Source organism: Artibeus jamaicensis, unplaced genomic scaffold (genome assembly GCF_021234435.1).
Source record: "Artibeus jamaicensis isolate MK-2021 breed Jamaican fruit bat unplaced genomic scaffold, CSHL_Jam_final scaffold_584, whole genome shotgun sequence".
In the NCBI taxonomy this organism is placed as follows: domain Eukaryota; kingdom Metazoa; phylum Chordata; class Mammalia; order Chiroptera; family Phyllostomidae; genus Artibeus; species Artibeus jamaicensis.
The window spans coordinates 1,453,252-1,478,678 of NW_026522048.1; the positions used below are offsets into that span (position 1 = coordinate 1,453,252).

The following is a 25,427-nucleotide window of genomic DNA, read 5'->3' on the forward strand; positions in this document are numbered from 1 at the left end:
GATTGGATAACACTCTTGTTTCTGGGGGAGCAAGGAGTGACAGAAGTAGAAGCAGGGGAAGAGGTGGGGACTAGAGACTGGCCAAGAGGAAGCCTACGTCTAAGGTCCAAAGACTGAAGCATGGTCAGGAGAAAGGATGGCTTTGTGGTTGAATCCCTCTACCCTGAAAACCTTCAATTCAGCACTCCCTTCTCCCTGGACTCCCAGTAAATGCTTGACATTAAATACATAACATTTATTAAAATGGCCTATATTTACTTAACCATCAGTTCTGTTTATTAAGATGTATTCTTCATGGAATTTGCAATCATTTTCCTTGCCACCACTGTTTATCACTTCTAGCTACTAGCTGGTCAGCAAATAAATTTAGGAGCCAAGGGAAGGTGAGGAAAAAGGGGGCTGAGGAGGGGGGAGTTGGCAGCCTGTGGGTAAAGACTGTGAGGGAGGAGAAGCCAGGGAAGGGCTGCTTGCGTTGGAGGTGTTCTCTGACAGTAGACTGACATGGCCAAATCAGCGGGGTCATTCAAAGTTGAGAGAGAACACTTGAAACATCTTACAACTGAATCTCTGATTTAACCATTTTGTACTTTGTTATACATTTTATTACTTTGCAAACTCAAATTTATCATAAATAACCCCATATCAGATAAATGTAACTTGATTAATTCCTCTGAGAATGCTCAGCACTTAAAGTCTTTTTAAACAAATGTGTTTGGCATCAATCTAGTGAAATGTTCCTAAAAATTAGATATTTGACTTTAACTGTACCAAGATAGAGAGGGACTATGGGCATTTCAACACGGTTGTGGAGCTACGCAGACAGAGGCCCATTGCTCTCTGATTATTGCACTGAATTTACGATAACAGGTTAAAAAATGCAAAAACATAGTGAACATGTAATAAAGCATGGCAAATGGTGCATACACACAAATAAATGTTAATTCTCATCACAGTGAAAATTAGAGAGCCACCGAGTTCTACATTAAACCCACATCCATAAACGTTAACCATTTAAAACCTGAGGGAAACTATGGATTCTCAAGAAAAAGGCACACTATACACAACACTTTAACTTTTTAATGATTTTAATTTTTTAATTACAAATCACATACTTTTAAAAACTGTTTGATTATATCATAAATTCTGTATTACTCAGCAAAATTAAAAAAATCTTTCCATTGAGGCCCCCGGGCTACGCCAAAATGTCAAAATAGAAAAATCTGTGTAGGACTTTCTCTTAGTTCTTGTTTGGTCTTCCTTTTACAGTCTTCAGTCCCCCAGCCCCTGACACACTCCCCCCTGGGGGGAACACTCCCCCGTGCTCACTGCTTGTGACCTTGTCATTCCTGTCAGTGCTCTGGTCTTGCTTTCTGTCTTATTAAATGTCCCATAACCCAGGTCTTGTCACCCCAGGCACCTCTGTTCCACTTTATACTATGATAGTGAAATATCTGATAAACTTATTCATAATAATGTTTTATCTCAAACTCACTAATGATGATGATCAGCTCACCAGCTTATTAAAAACATGGATTCCCACACCTCAACCTAGACCCTCTCAACCACTCTCCAGGGTCCAGCCTACCAGTCTGCAGTTTTATCAAGCATGCCTATGTGAGCCTTACCACTTTGCAAGTTTGGGACCCCTGGATCAGTCAGTGGTTCTCAGCCCTGGCAAAATAGCACATTTACCTGGTGATGCACAGGCATTATTCCACTGTGCCGATTACATCAGACTCTCTGTGTGTAATGCCTGAGTATCAGTACATTATAAATGTTTCCTGAATGAATCTGCCATGCAACCAGAGGTGAGAACTATAAACCCGTGTTTCTCAGTATTAGGGCCACAAACGGATCCTCAGAATCCCCTGGAGCGCTCTGTAAAAATGCAGGTTCCTGAACCACCACTTCAGATCTACTTAGAAGTTTTCTTGGTCAAACCTAGGAATCTGAATATTTAATATGCTCCCCGGGTAATTCTTTCCTATGCAAAGTTTTGAAAATCCTCTGCTTTGAAGCAGATGTTCATAATTAGAGCACATATTAAACGGGGAGATGAGACTCGCGGGCCCTAAGCTCTGCACTAGCCATTTTGCTCTTGGAGGATCGGAAAGAGTCCAGACAAGCCCTGCCATGCCCTTGCAAGTGATGCTGATAGGCAGTCTCAGTTGGACATAATTATACTGAATTTTAATAAATAAAAATGTTCCCCGGGGCAAATAAATTCAAGAAATGCTCAATCCTACGTTCTCTTTGATTTCTAAACTATACTTTACCAACATAGAATACATTCTAGGGACTACCATTTCAATAAAATCCTTTAACTTTGACAGTTGTACATTGCGTTATAGAGTTCATATACGTTTCCTCAGTGAACCCTGAAAGCACAGTCAAGGACACTGAGGCACAGAAAAGCCCATAGCCACAGATCTCCGGTGGGAAACGGCAGAGTGGTCTGGAGCACAGTTCTCTTGACTTTGGCAGAAGACCCTGTTGGTCTCACCGCCCCACAGCTGTGATGTAGGTAGTATGTGAAGCACCACATAAAAATACGTGATGAACTCCATTGTTCCTGAATTTCTTTTGACATATTTCCTTTGAGCTGATTTCTCTACTACGAGGAGAAGGAGGGGGGAAGACAACACCCTGAACACGTGTTTGTTGTAATGGCAGCCTCCCACCTCCAGATGACCCATATCATCTCCCATCTGTCACAAACCCAATTCACTAGGGAAAAAAAAACACAAGAAATAACACACTTTAGAAAAATTCTGTATATATGCTATTAGGTTCTGTGATATTATTTCACTGAGACTTTAATCTGTATTTTTAATATATTCATAACCTAGATAACGCCATACAGTGGTATTAATTTCAAACCAACTTTAATGGATACCAAACGGGCAAGGGCACAACTGTACATGCAATACCCCAACTAATGGTAAAGCCCAGTCATGTGGGCACCACAGTACACTATACCTTCTGGCCACCTCTGTGACTGTCATTCAGGCTTGTTAGAATTATTAAATCTATTTGAACATAATAGGAAGGTAATTCAAATGGTTACTTTGAAAGGAACCAGTTAGTAGCTGGTCTGGTTACCAGCTAGCTATTCAAGTGACTTAAACCAATTATTTTCAAGACTCAGGTAATAAATACATTTTTTCCATTTAAGAAAAAACTTTCATATGTATGCTACCTTACAATAATCCTGTGGGAATTAAATAAAGGACTCAAAGGAAGTAAGTGCCTAGCAATAAGTGGCATACAATATTTAATCCAAATTCATTGAATTTTTGTCTCGACATTCTCTATCTCTATAAAAACACAAGATATTCAATTATTTTAATGCAAGTTATTTTCGCAATTTAGTAGAAGAGAAAATATTTTTATTACATCTCTCTTAACATTTTATTTCCTAATAAAATATTTTTGAAATATATCTCAATATTAATGCATTTAAAACACATTAAGACTACTTTGTTTTATCTATGACTTCGGTGTTAAAGAAATATCCTTTGGTATTACCTCTGTTTTTATCAGATACAATATTCTAAGTATGTTCATGCTAAAGTATGCTCCTGAAAGTTTCTGGAAATTTGGGTTATATTACAAAGTGCTCTAAAAATGTTTGGTATGAGCCCTGGCCGGGTGTCTCAGTTGGTTGGAGCTTGTCCCATACACAAAAAGGTTGTAGGTTCAATCCCAGGTCAGGGAACATACGTAGGTTGTGGGTTTGATCCCCCAGTCAAGGCACATGTGGGAGGAAGCCATTGATGTTTCTCTCTCATCTCTCTGTCTCTCTCTGCCTCTCTCACTCCCCTTTCCTTTCTCTCTGAAATCAATAAACAAACCCTTGGGTGAGGATTAAAAAATGTTTGGTATGAAAAGGAGATGATTCGTATTGTAAAGCAACATGTTTCTGTTTGTTAGGAGTTACCTCTATAAGACTGGTCCAGAAAGACTAACAACAATGTGGGATTATCACAGGTCCTGCCACAAACATGAAACACAGGGCATAGCATTAAGCCAGCAGGAAGAGCAAAGAAGTCAGATAATTCAATGCTCACATAGAGAACAAATTAGGGAACGGGGCTATCAGTACGATGAAAGATTTAGTCACCCACTTAATCACCAAATATTTATTGGGAACATACTGTGTGCTTGGCAGTGAGCAAACTGCTAGGTATGAAGATGCAGATGTGAACAAGAAAAACACAGTCCTGCCTTCATGGAAGCCACTGTCTCCTCCAGTGTTTTTCATACTCGAGCCATATAAAGGTCTTCTTTTAACAGGAAAAAAAAAATCGAGTTCTTCCAGACTCCCAGTGTTGACTCAAATTATATGTATTACAATGTTACATAAAAATATAGAAACATACACTAGATATGAGTACATTATACATCTACCTCATGCAGTTATAAAAAACATATCAAAATTACAAAGTAAATGCAAGCAGAACTTCAACATCAATAACATTCAGATTAGCATCATTAAATGAGTATCCTGAAAGACATTTTGTTGAAACCAATAGTGATCCACACAGGCTCCAGTTCTAGAACAAAATGTGCTACATCATGTGTGTTCCCTGCATGAGCCCTATAAATTTTTGCTTGACATGGCACACAGTGATACTATTTGATGTTCACTTGGCACAAATACACACTTGACATATTGGGTTCACCCTGTTCTATCATTCACCCATGATAAAACATACTTGGTGCCAACATAATTGAAAGTATGTGTGTATGTGTATGTATATGTATATATATGATTGTACTTGTAATTATAATACAAAATTTAACTCATCTTGCTGGTAGCTGTTAGATGTCCCACACAAGAGAAGCCCTCTGTTCATGGCTTTCTCAAGGAGAGGCAGGCTAAGAGAACGGGGCTGTAGCGGGAATGACACTGTGATGAACTTCAGAGACAGTGTTAGGAAGGCACAGCGGACTATCTGTCCCCTTAGGGGACAGACAACTCTTTGGGGAAGTACTGTTTAAACTGAGACTCCTAGAAAGAATTCATATGAGCCAGGAAAAGATTAGGGGGAAGATAAGAGCTAACTTTCAACCTGACTTTATGGGACTGATTGTTAAGTATTTTGCATTTCCTCTTCAGCCTAAATAATTCTCAAATATGAAATAAGGATAAATACCAATCTTATAGCATACTTGGGAGAATTCAGTGATTACAGTATGTTTTACCCCGCACAGTGCCTGGTACAAAGTAGCTACCTTTAACTGGAGTTGTCATAATGGCGTTGGGGATTAGGATGATTCTTAGTAATTTAGTCAGAAATAAATAGTGATAAAATGAATGGTATATTTGTTAACTAAAAAAGCAAAGTTATTGTGTTTCCAGAGCCTATTTTTCTTTCCTCTCCATGAATAGGAAGAGAAAACTTGGACTCCACTATTGTATTATGATATGCATCCCAGAACACTCTTATGCAGCATCTGGAGGGGAAAGGCAAAGTATTTTGGCCTCTCAGAGAACACATAACTGTGAAGACAAATGCTATGACTTAGGAAGGATGATGCATTTCTTAGTCCACATAAGACAACTGCCCTCCATGTTCCATGCCTGTTTTAGGAAACTCCTCAAAAACTCTGACATACCAAGGCCTCTGTCCTATAAATATTTGTACTTTTTTAGCAAAAAATTAACAGTCCTTCAGCCTCCAACAAGTCTCTTCACTCTAAGTGTCAAGAGACAGAGTTGAGGTCTACTCTCTCTGACCCAAACCCCCATCTCTGCAGACCCCCACCTATGACTCACATTCATAGCATCCCTCCTTCATTTACATGCATAAAGGATGATTTAAAAGAAAAAACAGTACTCTTCTCCCAGGTTCTTCCCCACACTGGGTCCAGAGTGAGAACAAGAGTTGCTTCCATATTTTTAATGTCAATACCACCAAAACCAGTTTTCTAAAAGTTTCTTAGTGACTGAAGGTCAACAGCCAACCGAACCATGAAAATAAACTCTGACTCATAAATTCAAAGCTGAAATGAAAGAAACATATAGAGTCACAGCTAAATGAGATCTTAAATATAGGAAAATTCCAATGACAGCAAAGATGGGACTCTGCTTAGAAGTGAATACAGAGTCCAGTCATCTGCTTACCCCTGAAGAACAAAGTACATATTCTAGTAGCAAGTGGACACTCAAAGTGAATTTTTGGTACCATATAACCCCTTGATTGTACCAATCCTGTCATTTTGCCATTTATTTCTTAGCGTGAAATGACTTACTAAAAATCACTCAGCTAGTTAGCTTCTAAGTTAGGTCTTTAGTGCAGGCCTCATAACCCTTAATCCAGTGATCTTCCTGTTGCTTATTGTTCCCTCCCTTCCTACACATTTGACTGCAGATAACATTTTAAAATTTCCCACCATTTGTACCAATTTGCATCCAGGAATCTTTACAAGCTCTGCTTCCAAACTGGAAATTCCTCTGTTGACTCGTCACCCTTATTCGTTGCATTCTTTATCTCTGCCTGCTTCCATGGGCTTGACAATTAACAGCTCCTTGTATTACCTATTCTTTATTCACCTAGTACTATAGCACCAGTATTGGCTCAACGTGCCGTACCGAAAGCCAGCACCCTTAATCAAATCTGGCCTTTTACTTTGAAGTGGGCTCACAAATAACCTCACCCACTTTGTAGCCAATTCTTTCTCTCAGAATGTATCCATTTGCCCTAGGGTAAATGACAGAACTGAAGGCCCTAACATTCTATATCAGCCTGGTTCTGGTCAAATTCTCAACCTTGTACTTAATGCCCATATCCCACAGCAAACTCTGCTAATTTCTACTAGTTTTGATGCTATGTCTATTGTCTCCTGACCTTAACTCAGTTCTGACTCTTGCTACTCCCTTGGCAATGTGTCCTCTCCAGAAGGGACATGGCAATCAGAGAAGCCCAAAAGCAGCTGGCACCTGACCCAGGCCATTGGCAAATGCATTTCTACTGGCCCATCAAACTGCTGAAAAACAAAATCATCTCACGAAGACAATGAGATGGTATTCACAAATGTGAAAGTGAGTAGTATGAGCTTGTGAGGCCTTATGCTTCTGGGAAAATAAAAACAGATCTTGTGCAGAATTAGATAAAGTTTTATTTCAAACTTGTACAATTCATCATTGTGCTATGCAAGTCTTCATGCTTTTAATTTCCTCCTAAATTTCACAGTTCAAAAAAATCAAAAGATGCTAAAGAAAATTATATTTATGTAAAAGAGCATCTAACTCAATATGAAAATAATAAAAAGATGAAGGTTCTCTTGTGCAACTAAAATAATCTGGGTAGAGTTTTGAAGTCTAAGAGGTTCCCCTTGGGGCACTGGTATGTCACAGTGGCCAGGTGGTCCTGAGACAGCCCTCCCTTGACAAAGACACCTCTTCCCTAACACTGATCACTGTCTTCACAACTCCTAGCTTCACCACTTGTTTAGTGATTCAATGGTCTGGTCACCATGCTTTTGCCACCATGACCCCAACTTTGATTCTTACCCACTCAAAACAATTGCATTTAAGAAAAAATACTTCAAAAAATGTAGATATTCTCCAACTAGACATCTTTTAAATAAGTGCCATTGGCCTCAGAGCCAACTTACAGAGAGTATTAATGTCTGTGTAGGTTTCAGTATGTAACAAACCACCCCAAAACTTAGTGGTATAGAGCAACCACTATCTAATTTTATTTCTAAAGATACTAGAAGTTGACTGTGCTCAGCCAGGCAATTCTGCTTCACATGCCATTGGCTAGGGATGCACAGCTCCAGGCCAGACTGGGACAGAGTCCAAAATGCCCCACTCACATGTTGCTGGAAGGTCAGTCAGGGCTGTTGACTGGAGCCCCTGGGTTCTCCTTCACGTGGCCTCTCCATGTCACTTGGGCTTCTCATAGGACTCCAAGAAATATCGTTACAGAGCATCACTTTGACCACATTCTATTGTCAAAACGTGTCTGGAACAACTCAATTCAAGGGGAAGGGAAAAAGATCCTGCCTGTTCATGAGCTGTCACACTATCTAACTCCATAATATCTGTGAAGAAATAACAAACCAAAGATTTTATTGTTGGGGTGCTAATCCCACTGTTGTTTATAAAGAAGCTTCCCTTAGTAGACTCAGTCCCAACAAGGTCCAGAGAATTTGATTCACTGCTTTTAGACCTTCTTCAGGGCCAGAACAGAATGAGAATTTCTCACTCAGAGTGGATTCTCACCTCCTCTTGGGGTAACTTATAAGATGTAAAGCTAGTAAGTTTGAAAATTCCTGTGGTTTGTAATCCTGCTGGGATTTACCTTGAACCATAGAAATGAAAAAACAACACAAATAATTTTCTAACAGATCCTTCCAATTGAAACACTTAGGTATAATTGTTAGGAGGAAGAGGATTACACTAATTTGTCTGTCAAAGTGTTAAATTTAAAGATGATTTCTAAAAAATCACTACTTATTTGTATTGTTCTTTAGCTCTATTAGAATTAATACTAGGGAGGACAAGATTGTGGCTTCAGTTCCCATAAGAAAAGTCAACCTTCACTTTCACCATTACTGTAAGCCAAATGAGCCATGTTGTAAACCTGCATTTGATTCACCCACCACTGGATCTGAAAGAGAGGGCACAGATAAGTGTTATTTCATCCTTGACAATGAGACCATCTCAAACCTCAGGGCCTTCTCTTTAATACCACTTAACTTCTTCCTGTTTCTCTTCATCCTATGAAAAGTCAGGAAAGAAATTAATTGTTATTGATCTTACTAGTGTATCCTCTTGTACAAGAGTTTTTTCTTGTTTCTTTTGTTAAACAATTATTTGTGCTATTTAATCATAACTATACATGGTTTATTACACTAAAGGCATTTAATAAATTGTTTTATACACAAAAAGCATTCAATTCATTTGCTGAGATAAGTTATAAGGATGGTGATAAACCAAGGCATTAGCAATGTTTCACTGGGTCAAAAAATCACGTATTTTTTAGGACAAGCTCCCTTGGTTCTCAAGTACAGAGGCTGGATATTCTCTCCAGACATAGAAATACATTATTTTTGGTTTAGATCAGCTCAGTATACAATGTTAAATTTGGTAACAAAACCCTGAAGAAATAGAAGACATTTTCTTAATTGTACTTTAACCTATGTAAAGCTATTTTGTCACAGAATATCTATACAAAATGCCATTTGATCATGATTTAGAGATGTTGCTTATTGCAAGCATTTTATAAGCTAGTTTTGGATGGTTCTACTACTTTAGTAAATTTGCAGTTCTCAAAATTGAAAATTCCAACAGAACAGAATGGCAATTTATTCTCAGGGTGTGAATGAACATTCTGATTTAGTTGAATTATTTCAACACATTGACTTTAATCAGAGTGGTTTTAATTATCCCTTTCCTCTGATGACCATTTCCAGTTCTGCCTTCACCCCTCACTTTCAAATACTCATTAGCAGAAGTTTAATATCTACCCATTTTCCTTTTTACAATTACTGTTAATTTAGTTTACCCTGAAGTAGTTGAAAAATTTAAAAATATTTTGTAGTTAGAAAAATCATCTCTAAAAGTCAAAAGGAATTTTAATGACATAACAACTTACATAGCCTTTGGAAAATGATATCAATCTAAAGATATCTATTGAAAGTATCCAAGAGGGCAGAAGAGTAATTGGAAGCTACACTAACCTCCTTCTAGGACTAGAATTGCAACTAAATTGTACAGAAATCATCTTTAATAACTACCTGAACACTAGCTGGAGAAAAGTCTTATAACTAAGGACAGAGAGAAGAACCACATCACCACAATGAGACTGGTAGGAAGTGCAGAGGAGGTGAGAGAGGCCTGGCTGGGCACCCACAGGCAGCAGCTGAAGTGCTGGAGGAATATTTCAGCAGCTTGGTGGTTCCTCTCAAGAACTGTGGGTTCTAAACTCCAAGCTGGGCTCTCCAGCATATAGCACCAGAGCCAGAAACAAACCCAGATAACATCCAGTTGTGAAAAGCAGCAGGGTTTCTGTCTGCCCTGGAGAGATGGCTGTAGAAAAAGTGCCTCATAAAATGATGAAACGTGAAATTTTATTTGCAGCCTCTTATCCTGGGATCTGGCGAAGTAAGGCAGGGTGGACTAGAGAGGTTCATGGAAAGCCCAGGGTTGATGGTTCTAGGAAGAAAGCTGAAGGACTACCTGTCAAGACCATGTGCTGAGTTATTCTCCATACTGCAGAAGTTATCTCTCTCAGCAGAGCACTCTTCTTCAAGTGGCATCAGCCTGAGAGGAAGCAAGAGTGCCCCCACACAGGAATTACTGTGGCCAACTTGTGGAGCATAAGCCAGCTGCTACTGCAACTTGAGGCTATATCACTAATCAGTTTAACAACTAAGATGGAAAATACAAAGAAGCAGCCAGAATAGGAAGACAAAGAAACAGATGCCAAATGAATAATAAGAAAATTCTCCAGAACTAGGCCCTGGCTGGTGTAGCTCAGTGGATTGAGCATGGGCCTGTGAACCACACAATAGCTTTTCCATTCCCAGTCAGGACACATGCCTGGGTTGCAGGCCAGTTCCCAGCAAGGGACTCATGAGAAGCAATCATACATTGATATTTCTCTCCTTCTCTCCTTCCTTTCCCCTCTAAAGATAAATAAATAAAATCTTTTAAAAAATTAATTTAAAAAAAGAAAATTCTCCAGAACTAGATGAAATGGAGGTAAGCAATTTATCAGAGAGAGTGTGTAGAATTATAATTATAAAGGTAATCAACATCAGGAAAAAAACCATACATACCATAAAAAAGGACAACTCAGAAATAATGTAATATCTGAAATAAATAATACACTAGAAGGATTAAACAGCAGGATAGATGAACCAGAAGACTCTATCACTAATTTGGCAAACACGTATAAAAAAACACCAAAGGAGAGCAGCAAAAACAAAACAGAATTCAAAAAAATGAGGAGAGTTTAAGTAACATTTTGGAAAACATGAAGCATAAAAACATCCACGTCATGAGCATACCAGAAGGAAAAAATAGTGAGAAAGGTATTGAGAACCTATTTGAAGATATAATGACTGAAAACTTCCCTAATCTGGTGAAAAAAGACACATAGTTCCAGGAAGCTCAGAGAGTCCCAAGCAAGTTGGACCTACCGAAGCCTACACCCGGACACATCATAATGAAAGTGACAAGGTTTAAAGACAAGGAGAGAATCCTAAAAGCCACAAGAGAATAACAAGTAGTTACATAAAAGGGAGCATCAATTAGACTGTTATCTTTTCATCAACTGAAAAATTTTAAGCCAGAAAGGAGTAGCGTGTACTATTCAAGTTGATGAAAATCAAGGACCCACACCAAGGCTACTTTTCCCAGTAAGGCTATCATTTAAAATGGAAGAAGAAATAAGGAGCTTCTATGACAAGAAAAAGCAAAAGGATTTTGTTAACACCAAACCAGCACTGTAAGAAATGTTAAGGGGTTTGCTTTAAAACAAAGATGAAGAAAAAAACAGAGAAAAATAGAGAACATTGTTGAAGGGAGGGGTGGTGGGATGGTGGTGTTGAAGTGGGTCAAAAGTGCAGACTTCCAGTTATAAGACTTCCGCCAAGATGGAGGCATAGGTGGAGATGCCGTGCTTTCTCACACAACCAAGTTTAGAGACAACATAAATATTAGCAATAGAAAACACAGCCAGAACACAGAAAATTGAACTTTTCAGAAGTCTGATAACAACAAATTCTTCAGCCTGACTGGTAAGAGGGGCGAAGCCAGCAGCTGGCGGAGCGGGGGTGCACAAGAAAACTCAGTCAGATGGACTCAGGTGAGCGGATCCCAGGCGTAGGGTTGCAACTGGTGGACACAGTGAGCAACCCAATGACCTGCAGACCCAGCAAGGGCGCAGGGTGGCGGGTTGAATGTGGTACACGTTCGTGCGCAGATAGACCAGCGAGGGAGTGGGAGGTGAGATGGGACCAAGCAGGCCCCAGCAGCAAGAGGCAGCAGAGGGGGCCACCATTTCCCTGCTCTGACCCCACCCCCACATACAGCATCACAAATCAGCGACCTGGGCGGCCCCACCCTGGTGAACACTTAAGGCTCTGCTCCTCATAATTAACGGGCACGAACAGACCAAAAATGGCTCAAGAAGATCTCAAAGCCCCAGAGCCCATAAATCTAAGTGACGGAGAAATAGCCAAACTTTCAGATGCACAGTTCAAAACACTGGCGATCAGGATGGTCACAGAACTGGTTGATTTTAGTCACAAATTAGAGGAATATATGAAGGCTAAACTAATTGAAATGAAGGGAATTGCACAGGAAACCAATAGTGATGGAAAGGAAACTGGGACTCAAATCAAGGGAGTGAACCAGAAGGAAGAAAAAATGGCCAAACAGGAAAATATGAAGAAACAAGAATTCAAAAAAATGAGGAGAGAGTTAGGAACCTCCAGAACATCTTTAAATGCTCCAACATCCAAATTATAGGGGTACCAGAAGGGGGAAAGGAACAGCCACGAGTGGAAAACTTATTTGAACAAATAATAAAGAAGAATTTCCCTAATCTGGCAAAGGAAATAGACTTCCAGGAAATCCAGGAAGCTCAGAGAGTCCCAAAGAAGTTAGACCCAAGAAGAAATACACCAAGGAACATCATAAATACATTAGCCAAGATTAAAATGAAGGAGAGAATCCTAGAAGCATCAAGAGATAAGGGGACTGTCACTTACAAAGGAGTTCCCATCAGACTGTCAGAGGATTTCTCAAAAGAGACCTTACAGGCAAGAAAGGGCTGGAAAGAGGTATTCCAAGTCATGAAATCCAAAGACCTACAACCAAGATTGCTCCATCCAGCAAAAGTTTCATTTAGAATGGAAGGACAGATAAAGTGCTTCTCAGATAAGGTCAAGTTCAAGGAGTTCATCATCACCAAGCCCTTATTATATGAAATGTTAAAGGGACTTACCTAAGAAAAAGAAGATAAAAAAGATGAACAGTGAAAGGACAGCAAACTCACAGTTATCAACAACCACACCTAAAACAAAAGCAAACTAAGTGGACAGCTAGATCAGGAGAAGAACCATAGAAATGAAGCTCTCATGGAGGGTTAGCAACAGGGGAGTGGGAGAAGGACAAGGGGGGAGAAGGTACAGAAAATAAGTAGCATAGACGGTAGGTAGAAAATAGATGGGGGGGGCAAGAATAGTATGGGAAATATAGAATCTAAAGAACTTGAGACATATGGTCATAAACTAAAGGGGGGAATGGTGGGGAAGGGGATGTGCAGGGTGGAGGGGAATGAAGGGGGGAATAGAACAACTGTAATGGCATAATCAATGAAATTTAAAAAAACAGAGAAAAATAATCTAACAACAAAATGATACTACATGCATATCTATCAATAATCACCTTAAATGTAAATGGCTTAAATGCTCCAACCAAAAGACATAAGGTGGCTGAATAGATACAAAAACAAGACCCATATATACACTACCTCCAAGAGACTCACCTCAAATTGAAAGATACACACAGACTAAATTCAAGGGTAAGAAAAAGATATTTCATGCTAATGGAAAAAAAAGAAAAGGCTGGGGTAGCAGTACCTATATCTGACAAAATAGACTTTAATACCAAGGCTATCATAACAGAAAAAGAAGGACACTACTTAATGATAAATGGAATAATCAATAAGAGGTTACAATCCTAGTAAATATTTACACACCCAACATAGAAGCACCAAAATATGTGAAGCAGAAGTTGGACATAAAAAGAGAGCAATGGAAATGCAGTCATAGTCAATGACTTCAACACCCCATTGACTTCGTTGGACAGATATTCCAGACAGAAAACGAGACAGACAACTGAAACAACACACTAGATCAAATAGATTTAATTGATATCTTCAGAGCATTTCATCCCAAAGAAGTGAATATACATAATTTTCAAGTCCAGAGGAAATGTTTTCTAGGATAAACCACATGTTAGGACACAGAACAAGTCTCAGTAAATGTAAGAAGATTGAAATCATATCAAGCATCATCTCTGATTACAATATATAAAACTAGAAATCAACCACAAGAAGAACACTGAAAAACACACAAAGACATGAAAGCTAAATAACATGTTTTAAAACAATGAATGGGTCGACAACAAGATCAAGGAATAAATCCAAAGATACCTTGAAAAAATGATAATGAGGACACAACACTACAAAATCCATGGGAAACTGAGAAAGCAGTCCTAAGAGGGAAATTCATAGTATTATAGGCCTATCTTGAAAAGAAGATAAAGCTCAAAAGCAATATAACTTCCAATTTATGGGACCTGAAAAAGTACCCCCCCCCAAAAAAAATCACAAAGTGAGTAGAGGGAAGGAAATAATAAAGATCAGAGCAGAAACCAATTAAATAGAGTCTAAAATAACAATACAAAAGATTAACAAATCCAACAGCTGGTTCTTTGAAAAGATAAAAAAGATTGACCAACTTTTAATTGGACTCATCAAGAAAAAAAACCTGAATAAATAAAATCAGAAATCAAAGAGGAGAAATAACAACTGACACCAAAGAAATACAAAGAATTGTAAGAAAATATTATGCACAACTATATGCTAACAAACTGGACAACCTGTACAAAATGGATAAATACTTAGAAACATACAGTCACCCAAAACTAAATCAGGAAAAGTCAAAGAATCTGAATAAACAGATTACACCTACTGAAATTGAGGCAGTAATCAAACAACTCTCAACAAACAAAAGCCCTGGACCAGATGGCTTTGCAGGTGAATTTTACCAAACATTTTGAGAAAAACTAACACCTCTCCTTCTCAAACTTCAAAAAATTCAAGACAAGGGAAGGTTCCCAAACTTATTATATGAGGCCAGCATTATCTTAATTCCAAAACCAGATAAAGACACTACGAAGAAAAAAATGATAGGGCAATATCCCTGATGAACATAAACACTAAAATCCTCAACAAAATATTAGCAACCCAAATACAGAATTACATCAAAAAGATCATACACCATGACCAAGTGGGATTTATTCTGGGAATGCAAGGTTGTACAACATGCACAGATCAATAAAGGTATTTTACTACATAAACAAAATGAAGCAAAGAAACCACATGATCATTTCAATACATGCAGAAACAGCATTTGATAAAATCCAGCACCTATTTATAATCAAAACTCTGAGCAAAGTGGAAATAGAAGGAACATACGTAAAAATAATAAAAGCCATGTATGAAAAACCCACTGCCAGCACCATACTCAATGGGAAAAATCTACAAGCATCCTCCTAGAGATTGGAAACAAGACAGGGATGTCTACTTTCACCTCTCTTATTCAACATAGTACCTGAAGTCCAAGCCACAGCAATCAGTCAAGAAGAAGAAATAAAAGATATTCAAATTGGAAAGAAAGGAATAAAACTATCTTTATTTGCAGATGACATGATACTTTACATTGAGAACCCCAAATATTCCACCAAAAAACTACTAAAACTGATAAATGAATACAAAAATGTAGCAAGATACAAAATTAATTTTCAGAAATCAGTTGCATTTTTATTTGCCAATAACAACTTAACAGTAAGGAAAATTAAAAATTTCCCTTTCACAATTACTTCACAGAGAATAAACTGAACCAAGGATGTAAAAGACCTGAACATGGAAAATTATCACACACTGAAGAAAGAATTGAAGAAGACACAAATCAATTGAAGCACATACCATGTTCATGGATGGGAAGAATTAACACCAATAAAATGTCCATATTACTCAAAGCAGTCTATAGATTCAATGCAATTCCTATCAAGATTCTAATGACATATTTCACAGAACTAGAACATATATTTCAAAAATTTGTATGGAACCACAAAAGGCCCCCATAGTAACAGTGATCCTGATAAAGAATTACAAAGTTGGAGGAATCATGCTACCTAATATCAAAGTGTACTATAAGGCCACAGTAATCAAAACAGTATGGTAATGGCATAAAAACAGACACATAGATTAATGGAACAGAATAGAGAGCTCCAAAATAAACCCACACCTTTATAGTCAATTAATATTCAACAGAGGAAGCAAGCACATAAAATGGGTTAAAGGTAGTATATTCAATAAATGGTGTTGGGAGAATGGGAGAACATATTTGCTGATATATCTGATAAGGAATTAATGTCCAAGATTCATAAAGAACTTACAAAACTCAACACCAAAAAAACAAACAAGCCAATTAAAAAATGGGCCAAGGACCTGAATAGACACTTCTCCAAAGAAGACATACTGATGGCCAATAGACATATGAAAAGATGTTCAATGTCACTAATCATCACAAAAATGCATATTGAAATCAAAATGAGATAACATCTTTTTTAAAAGATTTTATTCATTTGTTTATCTTTGGAGGGGAAGGGAAGGAGAAAGGGAGAGAAATATCAATGTATGGTTGATACTTGTGTGTCCCCTGCTGGGAACTGGCCTGCAACCCAGGCATGTGCTCTGACTGAGAATCAAACCTCGACCCTTTGGTTCGCAGCCCATGCTCAATCCACTGAGCTACACCAGCCAGGGCGAGATAACATCTTATACTTGTCAGAATGGCTATCATCAATAAATCAATAATCAACAAGTGTTGGTGAGGATGTAGAGAAAGGGGAACACTTTTGCACTGTTGGTGGGAATGTAGACTGGTGCAGCAACTGGAGAAAGCAGTATGGAGATACCGCTAAAGATTAAAAATGGGTCTGTCTTTTGCTCAGTGATTCCACTACTAGGAATATATCCGAAGAAATGCAAAATAATAATTTAAAAGAATATAACCACCCCTATGTCCATTTCAGTGTTATTTACTATCACCAAGTTATGGAAGTAACCCAAATACTCATCAGTAGATGAGTAGATAAAACAACTATGGGGCATTAACACAATGGAATACTACTCATTCATAAAAAAGAAGTTTTACCCTTTGTGACAGTATGAATAGACCTAGAAAACATTATGCTAAGTGAAATAAGCCAGCCATAGAAAGACAAACACCATATGATTTCACTCATATGTGAAATCTAATGAACAAACTGAACTAATAAGGAAAATGGGGAGAAACTCATAGATGAAAAATAGGATGACAGCTAGTGGGAGGTGGGAAGTTAGGGGTGCAGGGATTTAGGAAAAAGGACTCATGAACATGGACAACAATGTGGTGGTTGCTGGGGGGAGGAGCATGTAAGAAGACAAAATGGTAAGGGAAAAAATACAGTAAAGGTTAAATTAGAAATAAAAAAATTATGGCGGGATGATATGCCATTATATACTCATGAGAAAAAAGTAAAGATATCTATTGATCAAGATGATAGAATGTAAACCGTTCAAAGTGTCTTTATTACAAATATGAAGGGTATAAGTCAAGATAACATGTGAAGGAAGAAAAGCGCAAGATGAAACAATTATCAAACTACAGAAAGATTTCTTAGAGGTTACCACAAAAATAAGAAATTTGAATCTAGTTCTATCTTGTATAAAACATCAACATTATTTGCTTATTTAAATCAATATTTTCTTTAAAATGGGTTATGTTATCTCATTTATTTTTATGACTAAAAGTATCTTGTGCTCTGAATTAAACCTATAATTTTCTAGACTTCTGGCCAAGATGGAGGCAGAGGTGGATATACTTTGTTTTCTCACAATCAAAAGAAGGACAACAAATTTAAAAGCAAAAATAACCAGAACTGCCAGAAAATTCAACTGTATAGAAGTACAACAACCAAGGAATTAAAGAAGAAACATTCATTCAGACTGGTAGGAGGCGTGGAGACAGGTAGCCAGGGTAGAGAGGATGTGCGGCTAGACAGCAGCTGGCAAAGTAGGCGGTCCCACATTCATGAGCGGATAAACCAGGAGTAACAATCTGGGAGCAAGAGAGACTATGCAACTCAAGGTTCCAGCCAAGGAAAAGAAAGCCTCAAAACCTTTGGCTATAAAAACCTGTAGGGGTTGCAGCAGTGGGAGAAACTCTCAGCTTCACAGAAAAGAGTTTGTCAGAGATATCTACATGGTTTTATAACCTACACAAACACACTTACCCCAGACCAGCACCAGAAGAACCCAATTTGCTTGTGGGTAGCTGGGGAAGTGACTGCAAGCCAGATGAGAACCAAGCAAGCATCATTGTTCCTTCTCCAACTATTCCCCCACATAGAGTGCCACAATGCAATGATGTGGTTTGCTACACCCTAGCAAATACTTAAGACTCCACCCCTTACAACATAACAGGTGTGCTGAGACGGAGAAAGATGGCCCAAAGGAAAGAACAGATCAGAATTCAAAAACTAGAACTAAAGGATGAAGAGATAGGCAACATATCAGATGCAGAGTTCAAAACACTGGTGATCAGGATGCTCACAGAAAAGGTTGAGTATGAAAGCAAAATAGAGGGGAAAATGAAGGCTATGCAAAGGGAAATAAAAGAAAATATACAGGGAACCAACAGTGAAGAGAAGGAAACCAGGGCTCAAATCAATGATTTGGATGAGAAAGAAGAAATAAACATCCAATCAGAACGGAATGAAGAAACAAGAATTCAAAAATTTGAGGAGAGGCTTAGGAACCTTCAGGACATCTTTAAACATCTAACATCCGAATTACAGAGGATAAGAGGGAGAAGGAGAAGAGGAAGAGCAACAAGTGAAAAACTTATTTGAACAAATAGTAAAAGAGAACTTCCCCAATCTGGCAAGGGAAATAGACTTCCAGGAAGTCCAGGAAGCTCAGAGAGTCCCAAAGAAGTTGGACCCAAGGAGGAACACACCAAAGCACATCATAATGACATTACCCAAGATGAAGGAAAGAATCTTAAAAGCAGCAAGAGAAAAGGAGGCAGTTACCTACAAAGGAGTTCCCATCAGACTGTCAGTGGATTTCTCAAAAGAGACCTTGCAAGCAAGAAGGGGCTGGAAAGAAGTATTCAAAGTAATGAAAGCCAAGGACCTACACCCCAAATTACTCTATCCAGCAAAGCTATCATTTATAATGGAAGGGCAGAGAAAGCGCTTTCCAGATAAGGTCAAGTTAAAGGAGTTCATCATCACCAAACCATTATTATATGAAATGTTAAAGGGACTTATCTAAGAAAAAGAAGAAGATCAAAACTATGAACAGTAAAATGACAACAAGCTCACAACTAACAACTGAATCTAAAAAAACAAAAACAAAAATAAACTGAGCAAACTAGAACAGGAACAGAATCACAGAAATGGTGATCACAAGGAAGATTATCAGCAGGGTAGAATATGGGGAGAATAGGGGGAAAGGTACAGGGACTAAGAAGCATCAATGATAGATACAAAATAGACAGGGGGAGATTAACAATAGTATCGAAAATGGAGAAGCCAAAGAACTTATATGCATGACCCATGGACATGAACTAAGGGGCAGGGGGAGAACCTGGTGGGAAGGGGATTACAGAGCATAGAGGAATAAAGGGGAGGGAAAAATTGGGACAGCTGTAATAGCATAATCCATAAAATATGCTTTAAAAATAAAAATAAATAAACCATACATTCCTGATTATATAGATTTTATTGCATTAGTTTACTATGTACTATTCCTAGATGAATATCATACAAATAGTGATATTTAATATATTTCAAGCATACCGATGTTTTCTAAACAAAAATATTGTACATGTACATAAACACAGAGGCATACCTTGGAGAAGTTTGTTTCCAGACCATCACAATAAAATGAATATTGCAATAAAGTGAATTATAATCTTCTAGCTGGTGGATGGCTTTGCCTTCAATTGGTAAAAAAATGAAACACCTGTGAAGCACAATAAAGTGAAGTGCAATATAAATAAAATAAACATATTAATTATATATAATATATATATTCTGTTGAAACATGATTGAAGGTTCTTTATCCTTTAAGAGGATGCCAGTTTTTATTTATATTTTTTAAAGATTTTATTTATTTATTTATTTATTTATTTATTTATTTATTTATAGAGAGAGGGGAAGGGAGGGAGAAAAAGAGAGAGAAAAACATTAGTGTGTGGGAGTTCCTTGCGAGCTCCCTACTGGGGATCTGGCCTGAAACCCAGGGATGTGCCCTGACTGGGAATTAAACCAATGACCCTTTGGTTCACAGGCCAGCACTCAATCCACTGAACCACACCAGTGAGGGGGAGGCTGTAAGTTTTTAATTCAGTATTCTAACTCTTCCAGAAAAAAGTTATCCAGCTACTCAGTTATCTATCCCATCTCTACACAAGCTACTGAATATCATGCCCTGTAACAAATGGGAGCCAACAAATAGTGTGAGTGAATACACTTCCAAATTAACTTGCCTCCCAGAATCTGACCTTTTCTATCGCATGCTGACACTGACACACACACAGCCAGCCACCTGACCACAGGGGTTCTGAGTCAGTAAACTTTCCTAGTCCCTTCTAAGAGAGGTGCATTTTGAACCCAGCCTGTACAAGTCATCAATGTGAGAATAGTAAATCTGAAATAGTGTGTTGTAATACATCATCTCAGAATGGTGAAACAAGCCAGGTTCAAGCTAGTGCTTTGAGACTAAATGTTTTCAGTCCTTTAAGTGAATCTTGTTTCTGACAGTTCATATTCATAATGGAAATCCATCATCTAAGGATTACTAGGACCCTCAGAGATGTCTGCAAAATGCCTACAACTCACTCCTCAGGTTCTCCTAAAAAGAAGCATTCCAGTGCCAGGTGTTAATCATGTAGGCATTTTGTGTTGAATCTAACCATGCCAGAAAATGACTACATTTGTCTTAAATCTATTTTTAGAAAATAATTGCCAAAACAACCCACAATGTGTGGATCTGCCACTGAACTCCATAAATAGATGCCACTTCTTTTTTCTCTTTGGAAAAACACATCAAGTACCATTTGCCAACTGCCAAAGAACAGATTGCATAGAAGTAATAAGTTACAGGTTAGCTCAACCTTAGTTTTAAATGAATCAGCTTTTCAGGGATTCCATTTACACTTTTCATATCATAATACCTACACTTCTTCATGGTAAATTTCGTGTCAAGATTTGAAAAGAGCCCTTGAGAAGATTAATGAGCTCAATATTAGAAAAAGGGCACATTACCATGTTTATTATCAATTTTCCCCAAACATTTATATCTATAAGGTAAAAATGGAACCCCGAAGACAGACTCTTCTACCCTCTTATTTTCTGCCTTTCTAAATTTGCCATGTAAGAACAGTGTTTCATTGGTATAGCAGGCTGCTTGGAAAAGGATGTGTGGTGTCATGAGTGGCTGGCACATTTTATCTCAGCAGCATACCAGTCTATGTTAGCAGGCAAGGCCATCCTCTTTTATTGATAGAGTCAGAATAGGCACATCATCAAAGAGTTCAGAAAGCTGTTGTACATGCTATTAGGGTTAACATCATTTTCAGCCAGCTGCTATATTCCAAGGGGAAGATGGTCTCTGAAGCAAGCTCATGGCTTCAGCAGGATATCCACCTGCTCCATAAAATACTCCCAGATAAAGATTTGAAGAAGCTTTACAAACAGATCCCCAGTCCCTGTAATGTGAGGGCATCTGTACAAGACACTAGGTTATGACAACAAAACAGAAGACAACACAAAAGAAATAAAGTTCTGTTTTTTCCAAGCAACTGATTATAAATTATAGCAACAGGAAATATTTAAATTACCCCTATTTTGAACAATTAATAGACTTTAATTTTCATATCTGAGAAGAAACAAATTTCTTGGTTTGCCTGTGTCCTGGAAGAGATAATGGAAAAGACACTATTTCATGAAATCGTATGTATCATCAGTAGGGCTAAGATCAAATATACTCTCATCCCCTCTCTTCAAATGTATTTGGGATTGCAAAAAAAGTTTAAACTCCAATGAAAGGAAATAAATAAGTATTTTGCAGCAGTATAAAAATAAACTGCCCATTAAGTATGATCTCAAATAGTATAAAATTTCTATACACACTATATGTGTTACATGTGGCTCCAAGACCATTCTTCATTTTCCACCAGTCTGGTTTTTTAACTGGTGTTCTAAAGCTATAACTCTCAGAAGAAAGTCCTCTGTAATTTTACATGGAATCTGATGATTTTACAGTGGTGTCCAATCTGCAGCCCATGGGCTGCATGGGGTTCAGGATGGCTATGGATGTGACCCAACACAAAATCTTAAATTTAGTTAAAATATTATGAGAATACTTGTGATTACATGTCACAAGGTAGTCAATGTGTGGCCCAAGACAACTCTTCTTCTTCCAGTGTGTCCCAGAGATGCCAAAAGGTTAGACACCCCTGAAAGGCTCATGGCAAGAACAAGGGAGAAGGACTTTTCTCTCTTCCACAGTTCCTCCAAAGAGTCTAAAGCTCAATATCTGAATCTTGTACTAGTTCATTTTCAAAGCCACAGAATAGCTTAAGCTTTGTTAATTCCTTCAGTTTCATTCTTTGGGTGAAGTAATCGATACACCCTGTAGAAACATGTATTACATGCCACTAGATGGAGGGAGAGGAAGACCAAGTTTCCCCGAATGTTGGAGGACATATGGTGGGAAGTCAGAAGTTAGATTAGCCTAGTTTTTCATGCAGACAATCCTTCAAGTGCTCCCAGAAAATACAAGTCTTTTCCAGTGAGGGGAAACAATAGACCTGAACAGCAGGAGTGCTCAGGATGGCAGCCAGAGAACAAGAGTCACTAACTGGAGTAGTAATTCGGAATGAATTGCTGTTTTGTGCTGGGCAGCACCAGGACACAGCTGGTGTACGGGCTAACCTGAGGATTTGTAGTGACTGCATTGAAATGGTAATGAAGTTTTTATTTTGTGATGGCAGATGTTCGTAGATTATTGTTATTAAGCTTATTAGTGTAACAGTACAAATATGAGATTTTTATTTACTTGGTCATTTATTTATGGGAGCTTTGCTAAAGTCTTTTTAACCCAAATCAAGAAAACAACTGCCATGCAATAACCAAAATGCGGTAAGCCCTCAGGCAGGCCTTAGCATGTATGCATGTGGTGCCTGCACATGTGACCATGTGTGAGACTCACATGAGGCTCTCCTTAATATGAGAGGTGAATCTGAATGTCCTCATTTTTATTTGCCTTAGTTGTCAAGTAATCTGGTCACATGCAAAAAATCAATCATTATATTAACCATGGTCCCTATTGCTGGTACCAGAACTGTATTGCAAACCAACTTGGCCATTTACAAGCCATGTAACATTAGGCACTTAACCTCTCCATGCCTCAGTTTCCTCCTCTGTAAAACTGGGGTTTCAACATCCTTCCTCCTTTATAAAGTCACGAGTGAGGATTAAATGAAATAGTCTGAATAGGGCACTAGTCAGTTAATGTCCACTGTTATCCAAAAAGGTCTTCTGATGAGGAAGAATTCTTAAGCATTTTACTCAAAAGGCTTGAGACAAAGAATTCTGTTGGGAACCCTATTATCTGCAGAGTCATCTGTTTAATCAAATAATTCAAAGAAGGTACATGTATGTATATTTTGTAGATAACTAGGTTTTACATAATAAAAATAATATTCAGTTGTTATTTTATTGTTAGGCATTCTATGATTTCTTTTCATGATTCAGACACTGCTGAAGAATCTTTATATCTTTGAAGATATTTTTATTGGTAAATATTAAGTAATGTAAAGGAATGCACTGACAAAAGTATTTAACAGTTATTAAAATTCCAAATGATTTTACTTTTACTATAGTTCTCTCCCTGGTTGACTATGAAAACACAGTAAATAGATAGAAAGATAAATGAGCATCTCCATGGAATTCAAAATCCCTCCAAAATCACACATGTAAAAATAAAGTCATTACCATTATGAGTTTCAAAACAGAAATGATTACTATTTGATCAATTAAAGAGAAGCCTCTTTCATATTGACTGTTCAGCGTTTCCTGCCAGTGTCGTGATGTGATGCTGATGATTTAGAAGCAATTTTGGACACTAATGAAGAATTTTGTATTCCAGTCAAATATATCTTGATTCTAATGATAAATTTACAATAAAGTTGACAACTAATAAAAATTGTCAAATGGGTATGTCTTCTGTAATTGTCCAACAAAATCTAAATAAAATAAATTCATGGTCACAGATTATAGAGAGAAATAGTTTAAAATTTTCTAAGGTATTTTCAAATACTAGAAAAGATAGTTTATAAAATCATATGCTCACTCTAATATGTTGACAATGTATTTCCTTAACCCAAGGTGGCCCCTATTGATTTTGAAAGCAATAATAAACCACTATGTAAATTATAAAGCACTAATTTAGTGTGCAGGAATGTCAGGGAATTGGGAGACACATGGAGTTCTCAAACACATTAGCTTCTGAGGGAGAGCTTCCCTTAAGCAATTTCATGCTACCTTAAGCCAGCATTACCAATACCATAAGTTGTCAATAAGATTTTCATAAAATAGCAAGGTCTTCAGAAATTTCATTGTATAATCTCACAATCGTAACTTAATTGCTTATGATTTAAACACTTCTACATTCAAAAAACAATGCACTTAAGTTCTGTTCCCTCGAGAAGATTTTCCCAAAATAGAATTTGTAAATATAAGTATAATTTAAGCCCGGAGCTGAAGGGACCGCTGCACAGAGACAGACTTCGTGAGAAAAAAGCCAACCCAGAGGAAAGCCGAGACAAGGATGGAGAGAGGCAGAACCAGGTGGTGTCATTTGAGGCCCATGGGTTCAGCCATGCCCGGCCTTCTGAGCTCTGTGAGCCAGTACTTTCTTTCGTGGCTTATGCCTGTTGAAGCTGGATCTCTGTCATTTAAAAACCAAGAAAATCCTGACTAATAACAGGGATTGTGGTCAAAAGTTTTGGGGAAATGCTTCAAACTATGCCTGTTTCTTCCAGATTCACAGCATGCACTAAAAGATCTAAGAAAAGAAGCGTGTTTACCTTCATTAACCCTTTGTTTCCCCCCAAACTTGGTGATGGTAGAACCTCTTTTTAACCCACATCTATGAAAATCTCCTTCACTGAGCACATTCTGGGATGTGATATTTTTCTAGACCATGGAAGAAAGAATTTTCAAAAATGTAAGGTGAACTCAGCAGGACTCAGAGACTCACTGAAAAGGAAGACATTAAGTAAAGGGGCCTTTCACTAGATAAGCAAGTCTAAGTGGATAGAGAAATTAAGGAGGGGTGGCCTCTGCATCCTCCCCCTCATTTCCCTGTAGTACCAAACTAGGCACAATCTCCTTAAATAGCAAATTATGAGGTGCTCTCCGTAACCTGCTGGGCATTCCTCTGTCATGCTCCAAACCTCGGTGGTTTTTCCCGACTTCATTCTCCTCCACGAGTATCTCCACCACCTGCCTGTATGACAGAGTCATGCTGGGTCATTCGGAGCTTTTTTAA

General features: G+C 38.0%; 1 long non-coding RNA gene across 1 annotated transcript; it reads right to left on the reverse strand.

Moving 5' to 3' along the window:
- Nucleotides 1–1,168: 1,168 nt before the first annotated feature.
- On the reverse strand, nt 1,169–19,799 carry LOC119043256 (uncharacterized). Its single transcript, XR_005081379.2, has 3 exons — nt 19,719–19,799; nt 8,684–8,734; nt 1,169–2,727 (listed from the first exon to the last, which is right to left on the reverse strand). It is a non-coding gene; the product is annotated as an uncharacterized LOC119043256 (long non-coding RNA).
- Between the last annotated feature and the right edge of the window lie 5,628 nt (nt 19,800–25,427).